Consider the following 8,309-nt stretch of genomic DNA (forward strand, 5'->3'; position numbering starts at 1 on the left):
TTTCACATTGGATAAAAGATCGGAAGTTGTAGCCGTTCTGCTTTTTCCAAACCGGAAAATGATCAAATTTATCTTTCCCCACAGTATCAAGAGGTAGGTATTGATGGCGTAATCGACTTTTCCTGCTACACAATGGTGAGTTCAACGAAGCCAATAACTTATGGTTCTAAACTCACAGCATAACATTAGACTCTTGTGTGTACCATTTCATCACGATGTACCTGGAAATAAGAAAGCTGATGAGCTGACGAGGATTCTTACAATACTGAACCAATAGAACTCAACCAAAGACATGCGATCCTTTAAATTAAAACCCATCATTGGTAAGAAGGTATTCTAAAAAAACAATAAAAGATGAAGATGCCTTGAAACCTGTGTCAGAAAACTGTTGTCTAATTTCGACAAAATAAAATCCCGCTCGATTATGCACCTAGACAAAAAATCCTTACTACTACTATAGTAAGCATAATAACAGGTCAAAACTAGATGCGCTGTAGTACCCGTGTAATGATGGTTAGTGCTTAGGACTATCATGCCATGGGGTTAAATCCTTGTTTTCACAGTTATTCCCTCTTGCAGGAAATTGACAAATCCGCCAAGAGTAATTCTTCTCATGAAAAGTGCTTTCCTAAATTTTCCATTCGGATTCGGATAAAAGCTGCAGGTCCCCTCCATTCTTGATATGACATGCACACTGAAATAGTGAGAACTGTAAGTAACTATAGGCCTTTGTTCTCTAAGAACTGTTGCACCACCTAGTTCAAAGTGATGGATTACTATAAAAAGTAAATGCAGCTTACTACCGATGAAATGTGCAGAGGATGCAGTGATTACAAAGAACAAGAAGACTACACTTCTTATGCCACTGCTCAGGATACGCCACTATAGAAACAAATTGTTAGGCAGAAACTTTTTCAATAATCTTGAAAAACTTAAAGAAATTCCAAGAAGCAGCCTTTTACGTTTCACCAAAATCTCTTTAAAATGAAAGAAGACGACTTATAAAAACACTCTTTTCGGGAAGTTCAATATTTCAGGGTATCACTATGGATGTAAACGGTGATTTTTTAAGAGCTTGAGAACTTTAAAAAAAAAAACGCATACAATTTGCAAAATCTCATCGATTCTTTATTTGAAATGTTAGATTGGTCCATGACATTTACTTTTTGAAGATAATTTCATTTAAATGTTGACCGCGGCTGCGTCTTAGGTGGTCCATTCGGAAAGTCCAATTTTGGGTAACTTTTTCGAGCATTTCAGCCGGAATAGCCCGAATTTCTTCGGAAATGTTGTCTTCCAAAGCTGGAATAGTTGCTGGCTTATTTGTGTAGACTTTAGACTTGACGAAGCTCCACAAAAAATAGTCTAAAGGCGTCAAATCGCATGATCTTGGTGGCCAACTTACCGGTCCATTCCTTGAGATGAATTGTTCTCCGAAGTTTTCCCTCAAAATGGCCATAGAATCGCGAGCTGTGTGGCATGTAGTGCCATCTTGTTGAAACCACATGTCAACCAAGTTCAGTTCTTCCATTTTTGGCAACAAAAAGTTTGTTAGCATTGAACGATAGCGATCGCCATTCACCGTAACGTTGCGTCCAACAGCATCTTTGAAAAAATACGGTCCAATGATTCCACCAGCGTACAAACCACATCAAACAGTGCATTTTTCGGGATGCATGGGCAGTTCTTGAACGGCTTCTGGTTGCTCTTCACTCCAAATGCGGCAATTTTGCTTATTTACGTAGCCATTCAACCAGAAATGAGCCTCATCGCTGACCAAAATTTGTCGATAAAAAAGCGGATTTTCTGCCAACTTTTCTAGGGCCCATTCACTGAAAATTCGACGTTGTGGCAGATCGTTCGGCTTCAGTTCTTGCACGAGCTGTATTTTATACGGTTTTAATCTTTGCGTAAAATCTTCCATGTGGTCGAATAACACAAACCCAATTGCTGCGAACAGCGACGAATCGACATTTCACGGGCTTCAGCAACACTCTCAGAAACAGATGCAATATTCTCTTCTGTACGCACTGTACGCATTCGTGTGGTTGGTTTAATGTGCAATAAAGTAAACTGAGTGCGAAACTTGGTCACAATCGCATTAATTGTTTGCTCACTTGGTCGATTATGTAGACCATAAATCGGACGTAAAGCGCGAAACACATTTCGAACCGAACACTGATTTTGGTAATAAAATTCAATGATTTGCAAGCGTTGCTCGTTAGTAAGTCTATTCATGATGAAATGTCAAAGCATACTGAGCATCTTTCTCTTTGACACCATGTCTAAAATCCCGCGTGATCTGTCAAATACTAATGCATGAAAATCCTAACCTCAAAAAAATCACCCTTTACTTATTAAAGTGTAACGATAGCTTCATCAATCGCCAACCCATCAAACTAACCTAACCATTAACGAGAACGAAAATGCATTCTAAAATAATCTACTTTACATAGAGTCAAATCTACATCTCCCATGTGCTGGTTATAAACATTCACAGCTTGAGGATGAGGAGATGCCACAACTTTGAATTTGTTTCTCGTTGGAAATACCGCCGTTTTGTTGTTTGTGCTGCTCATTTTCAACATAAGAAGAAAGCATGTTCACAATGTTGTTGTCATAACCACGACACTAAATTTAGCCTTACATCGCATTATTTTTGTATTCCTTCTCAATTCAGGCATTTTTCAGTTCTACAAACACTGTGAAGTCTCACTGTTTAATCCCTGCCTATGAAACCTACAGTTTTATTTTTCACGGGTACTGCCTCTTTCGAGGAATTGTGGCCAAATCAGATCACCCCTGCGAGAGATAGCCTTACCTTCAAATTGTTCATGCACAATGTCAATCGTGGCTTTTCCTGTGTGGCACGTAGCGCCGCAATCCTGCTGGAACCACATGTTTTTTAGGTCCATATGGTTCAATTTGGGTCATAAGAAATTAGTTATAATGGCCGTTGACGATGACCGACTCACTAACGTCGTTTTCAAAAAAAGTACGGACCAATTACGACGCCGGCCCCACTAATTTTTTGAGGATACGTAATCACCTGGTGAACCTCACGTGGGTTGGTGTTGTCCCCTATGCGGCAGTTTTCCTTGTTAACACAGCTATTCAAACAACAAACGCCTAGTAACTTAAGACGATTTTTCGGCCAAAATTTGTGTCGTCTTCCAAACGATTCGAAGCCCAGTCAGCGAAAAAAACGGCGTTGTCAATTGTCATGAACTTTGAGCTCCTGGGTCCTGTGGATTTTGTACTGGTGCATGCCTAAGTCCTGATGCAAAATTCGCCAAGTTGAATTCTGCGAAAGTTCTTGTACACGGCGAAGAATAGACAGCCTCGGGATCTGCTGTACACTTTCACCGACCGCGGCGATGTTCTTGGCCGATCTTGCGTTCTTTGAACTTACTGGTGTTGGCTATTTGTTTACTGAACCAGTCATGTCAAATTTGGCCACCAAGCGTTGAAGAGTTGGCTGTGAAGGACCACCACGTCTGCGGTAAAATTAGCGCAATGCGCCCAACATTTGCATTAACGAACACTCTTTTTTATAATAAAGTTTTATCATTTGAACGTGCTGTTCAATCGTGTAACTTGCCATGATGATATGACATAAACAATTGAATAATAATAAATAAACAAATGTACAGATGTCACCAAAACAAATTGGGCGCCACGGGGCACTAAAATAGATGTGTGGGAGGAACATAACTTCACCGTCTTATTTCTCGTTGAAAATTGTAGCTTCAAGAACATTGCAGATAATTTTTTTACTCGTACCTTTCATAATTATTGTGATGTGGCATTCCTACTAAATCCAACGAATTCAAATTAAATTTAGTTTAATACAGAAAATAATTAAAAGAAGTTGTGTATTGTTACATAAAAAGTTATTAAATGAACCAAAATCAACGAATAATTTTCTTCGATGAAATGCGATTGAAATTGGGACCCTAAAGTCCCGCTAGAACAACATAAAATTGACTTCCTTATGGATTGGACCGAAATCGCAAGCCTCTTCTCCTCATTGGCGAGGGGGCGGTCTAGCCAAAACCGTTTATTTTCTTTTTTTGTTTGATTGCTTTTGTTTGGTTTTCAAGTTCTACAAAATGTCATCCCTACAGGGGCGAACGCAGGTTAGGGTTTTAGGGGTTAACGATCTCATGAATACTTATGAAATATTTAAATATCAAAACACAGAAAAATTGTTTGGTTCATTTATGTTAGTTTTAACTGTAAATTAAAAATTATCTTCTAACTTAACTTTTTTCACTTCTTGAATTGTTACACAAGAATATTTTATTTATTTAAACATACCTTAATGTAATACACAAAACAATAAAAGGCATATTCATAGTCATATTTTAAACCCGAGTCTATTCAAACTGGAGTCTAAATTTAACATATAGGTAAGAAACAGCTGCTATTTATAAAAGGCCTTACTAATAATTATTGACAAAACTAGCGTTTAGATAAACGCCACGTTAAACTTTAGAGACGAGTTTATTTGTGTGTTAACCAATAACCAAATTAAACACGTCTTTAACTAAACTGTGCTCTATTACATTATCTACTACATTTGTTGCCAAACAGACAGCTGCTGTCGAAATGACATTCCCCACGTTCGGGATGCTAACAGATACGTATCCGAATCCAAAAAAATTCAGATTTCTTTTGTGTATTTGTTGCATCAGCTGATATCAGCTGTTCTTTTAACAAGGGATTACAACAACACGAACAAATCTAGATATCTTTTGTTACGTACCCGAACGCGGCCATTTATTTTATTTATGAAATGTCAGCATAAAAGTTTTTAAGTGAAATTATAAAAAGTACAAATAAATTACGGGTTCCGACGATACAAACATTATTAATGATATTAACATTTTGGACGATGTGTCCCAATCCCGAAAAGGAAAATTTACAGGAAAAGGATATATCCATTCGCTGATTATAACGACAAAGTTTTTTTCGGCACTACAGGTAAGGTTTTTTTGTCCCTGTAAATATCATTTTTGTAATATAACAATTTAAGGTTTGATAAGTCCACTGCGAGGTACATAATACATTTCTTTTGCTACCAACTGTCAGAATGACAGCACAAACATGATGTTTACGCTTAATCACGAAGTTAAACACGCGTTTCTATACTCTAAAATTTTAAATTAAATTGATTATTTGTATGGTTCATTATTACGAGTCCACTTAAATATTTAAGCCGTCATTAAATTTTATTATTGGTAAGGCCCAAAGAAATTGCCAGCTCTGTTTAGTTAGAAATATGTTTAAAGCATATTCTACTACAATTTTGAAAAATTCCACTTAAACCTATACAAAATGGCTTGTAGAGCTCAACAAAATAAATTGCGTTAGCTGAGAGCCAAAATCTTTGAAGCCTTTAAACTATTTTGTTTGCTGCAGCTGAGAAATTTTTTGAAGTCGGGGTAGTGGTTTTTAGATTTGGAAGCACGCAGATATTAGCAAACATTTCCATCTATAATATTTAGAACGCCAAATATTAACTTGACAGTTTTTTTTCTCGAATCGATCTAGTTCATACAAATTGTCTTCATATAATTGAAAGGGGTCCAATCGCGTTAAGTAGAGCTTTCGTTGTTTTATTAATTGCTAGCATTTCAACATCCAGCCTAATTTCAAGATATTGATACTATGTGCTTAAGTCTTTTAAAATTTTTATTTTCGATTTTAAATTTTCAAATAAAATGTTTCGTAACTTAATTTACTCAATCAGTTTGTTTATTTTTCACGTTTAATAGATAAACAGCTTAAACAAATTGTAAGTTACGTGCGTCGTGTTTATATTTATAATCCAGATTATCGTTTTATTTAAATTTGGTTTAAATTTTCTATGAATAACATAAACTGAACTTTAATTTAGCAAAGACAAAAGTAGAACTTATCAAGGAACTATAATTATGACTCTATGTCTAAAGGTTCAGAACGCATTCGAAATCATTATTTCTAGTATTCTCATGGTGAGTATAAGAAAAACGTGTTTGACAGTTTCAAAATTCAATCGAACAACCTCCAGTAAATTTGAATATGCGAAAAAAAAACAAAAGAGAACTGCGGAAATTGAAATATCTCACCACATCTCTTTGTTTGTACCTATATGAAATAGTGCCAAAAAAGAAAAAAAAACTTAACATTTAAAATAAAAAATATAGTATTATATATATTTTTTTTAACCTCACCCCCCCTAAATTATTTGCTGCGCTCGCCTCTGCGTCCCTATGCATATTGCCGAACTTAAATACACACAAATGTAACTATGTACAATTGTGGTCAAAAAAATAACAGTGAGAACAGGACACAGACAAAATTTAATAAAAGAAACACCCTATGGTTAATTATTCATAGAAACCACCAAAGCTTCTCCAACGGAATACCTTTCTATGCAGTCTTAACTGTTATCCAAACTTGATCATTGTTGGTAGATTTCGAAAACACAACCATTTTCTTAACAACTGTCAAGTTAGCACTACATTTTTCGTAATTTAAAAAACTGAGTATGCTTGTAGCTATTTTGTTGTAAATTAGTTGTAGAAAAAAGAAATTTGTAGCTCCACGAATTTTAAAAAAAGTGGTATGTAGTGCAAGGTTGATGTCAAGTTAGCACTACACTTTTTGATTTTGTTAAAACTAAGTACACAATAAGTTGACAATTATTTATTGTAAATTAGTTGTGAAAGAAAAAAATTCAAACAATTTTGTTTCCCTTGATTTTTTTTAAAAAGGTGGTGCGTAGTGTTAACTTGACACTGTGAGACCAGGCATAAAACAAGGATATTCGAAAAATGTAACGACGCAATTAGTTGTAGCTTCTTTGTTTAAAATTAGTTGTGGAAATAAAAAAATTCCAAAATTTTTTTTTACTTCCATTTTTTTAAGCAAGGGGTAGGTACGTAGTAAGTGCGTGTTATTTTCGTATTTTAGAAAGTTGTTCCAGGTTTTCCCGGAAAACTGTTTTTAACCTAACCCCCTTTTTTTCGAAATTGATTTTTTGTAAATTGTTCCAGGTTGTTATGAACATTGTTCCAAATTTTAAGACCTTTATAATCAATTTTTTTTTTAAAGATAAAGGCAAAATTTCAAAAAATTCCAGCCCCCCTTTTTTCGGAGTTTTAACTTTTTATATTTTGTTTTACATTCTAAAAAGTGTTCTTACCATTGTGTTCCAAAAACTAAGAGTCGTGAAGTTTATATTTTAAAAGATACTGCCCCCGAATTTTTTTTATGAATAAGCACATGTATACATGAACCAAAACTTGACTCATAAACTATTATTTACGCTGATGATCTTACTTTCAAAAATAATCTCGATGTCTTTAAATTTTGTAAACATTTTCTTAGATCCCCTTTTAAAGAAATAAAAAATTGCAAAAATGTTCCTAGTTAAAATAATTGCATTGTTACATTTTCGAATATCCTTGTTTTATGCCTGGACTCACGGTGTCAAGTTAGCACTACATAGACCCTTTTTAAAAAAATTATTTTTTAAAAATCATCGAGCTAAAATTTTTTTTTGTCAACAAAAAAGCTACAATTAACTGCATACTCAGTTTTTTAAATTTTGAAAAGAGTAGTGCTAACTTGACAGTCGTTTTAATTCCTTAATCTCATCTATATTGGATCATTGTGATAATACAACGCTCATTTAATTGGCCAGTTTAGGTTGTATTTCAGATCAATTTCATTTTGTATATCTATCTATCTATACTTGTTCTTGAAATATGGTATTCATAACATAATACATCTTTGTGCCTTGAGTTTGTAGAGAACCGGATCGATTTCAGTAACTTGCAAATTTAAGAACTAAAATTGAAATTGAAAATAATGAAAGGAAAATAAGTGTTTCACAAATGCTGTGTGAGGTTGTTTTTCTTTTGAATGGCTTACTGTATTTGTTGCTGCCATAAATTCATAACTTATTTTAAAGAAAATCTAAATAAATTAAGCCCAAATCGAAGAGGCAACAAAAATGAAATAATGAACCAATCTGAGCACTCAAATTATAATATTACCCATTTTAAAAGTGAATCCAGTAAATATTATGTTTTTAAAATGCATAAAGAAATTAAATAAATATAGAAATACTTTGTTAAAAATCGTTGCAGGAAACACCCTTTTTTAAACACATACCATAAAAAGTACACTAGGTAAGGTAATAAAGTTTAACATAAAAATAAAATTTGCCAAACCGAAGAAAATGTTGAATACTCATATTCAACATTTTGCCAACATTTTGAGAAATTATTTTGAGCTATGAGACCAATTCGATTATT

Source organism: Eupeodes corollae, chromosome 1 (genome assembly GCF_945859685.1).
Source record: "Eupeodes corollae chromosome 1, idEupCoro1.1, whole genome shotgun sequence".
NCBI lineage: Eukaryota > Metazoa > Arthropoda > Insecta > Diptera > Syrphidae > Eupeodes > Eupeodes corollae.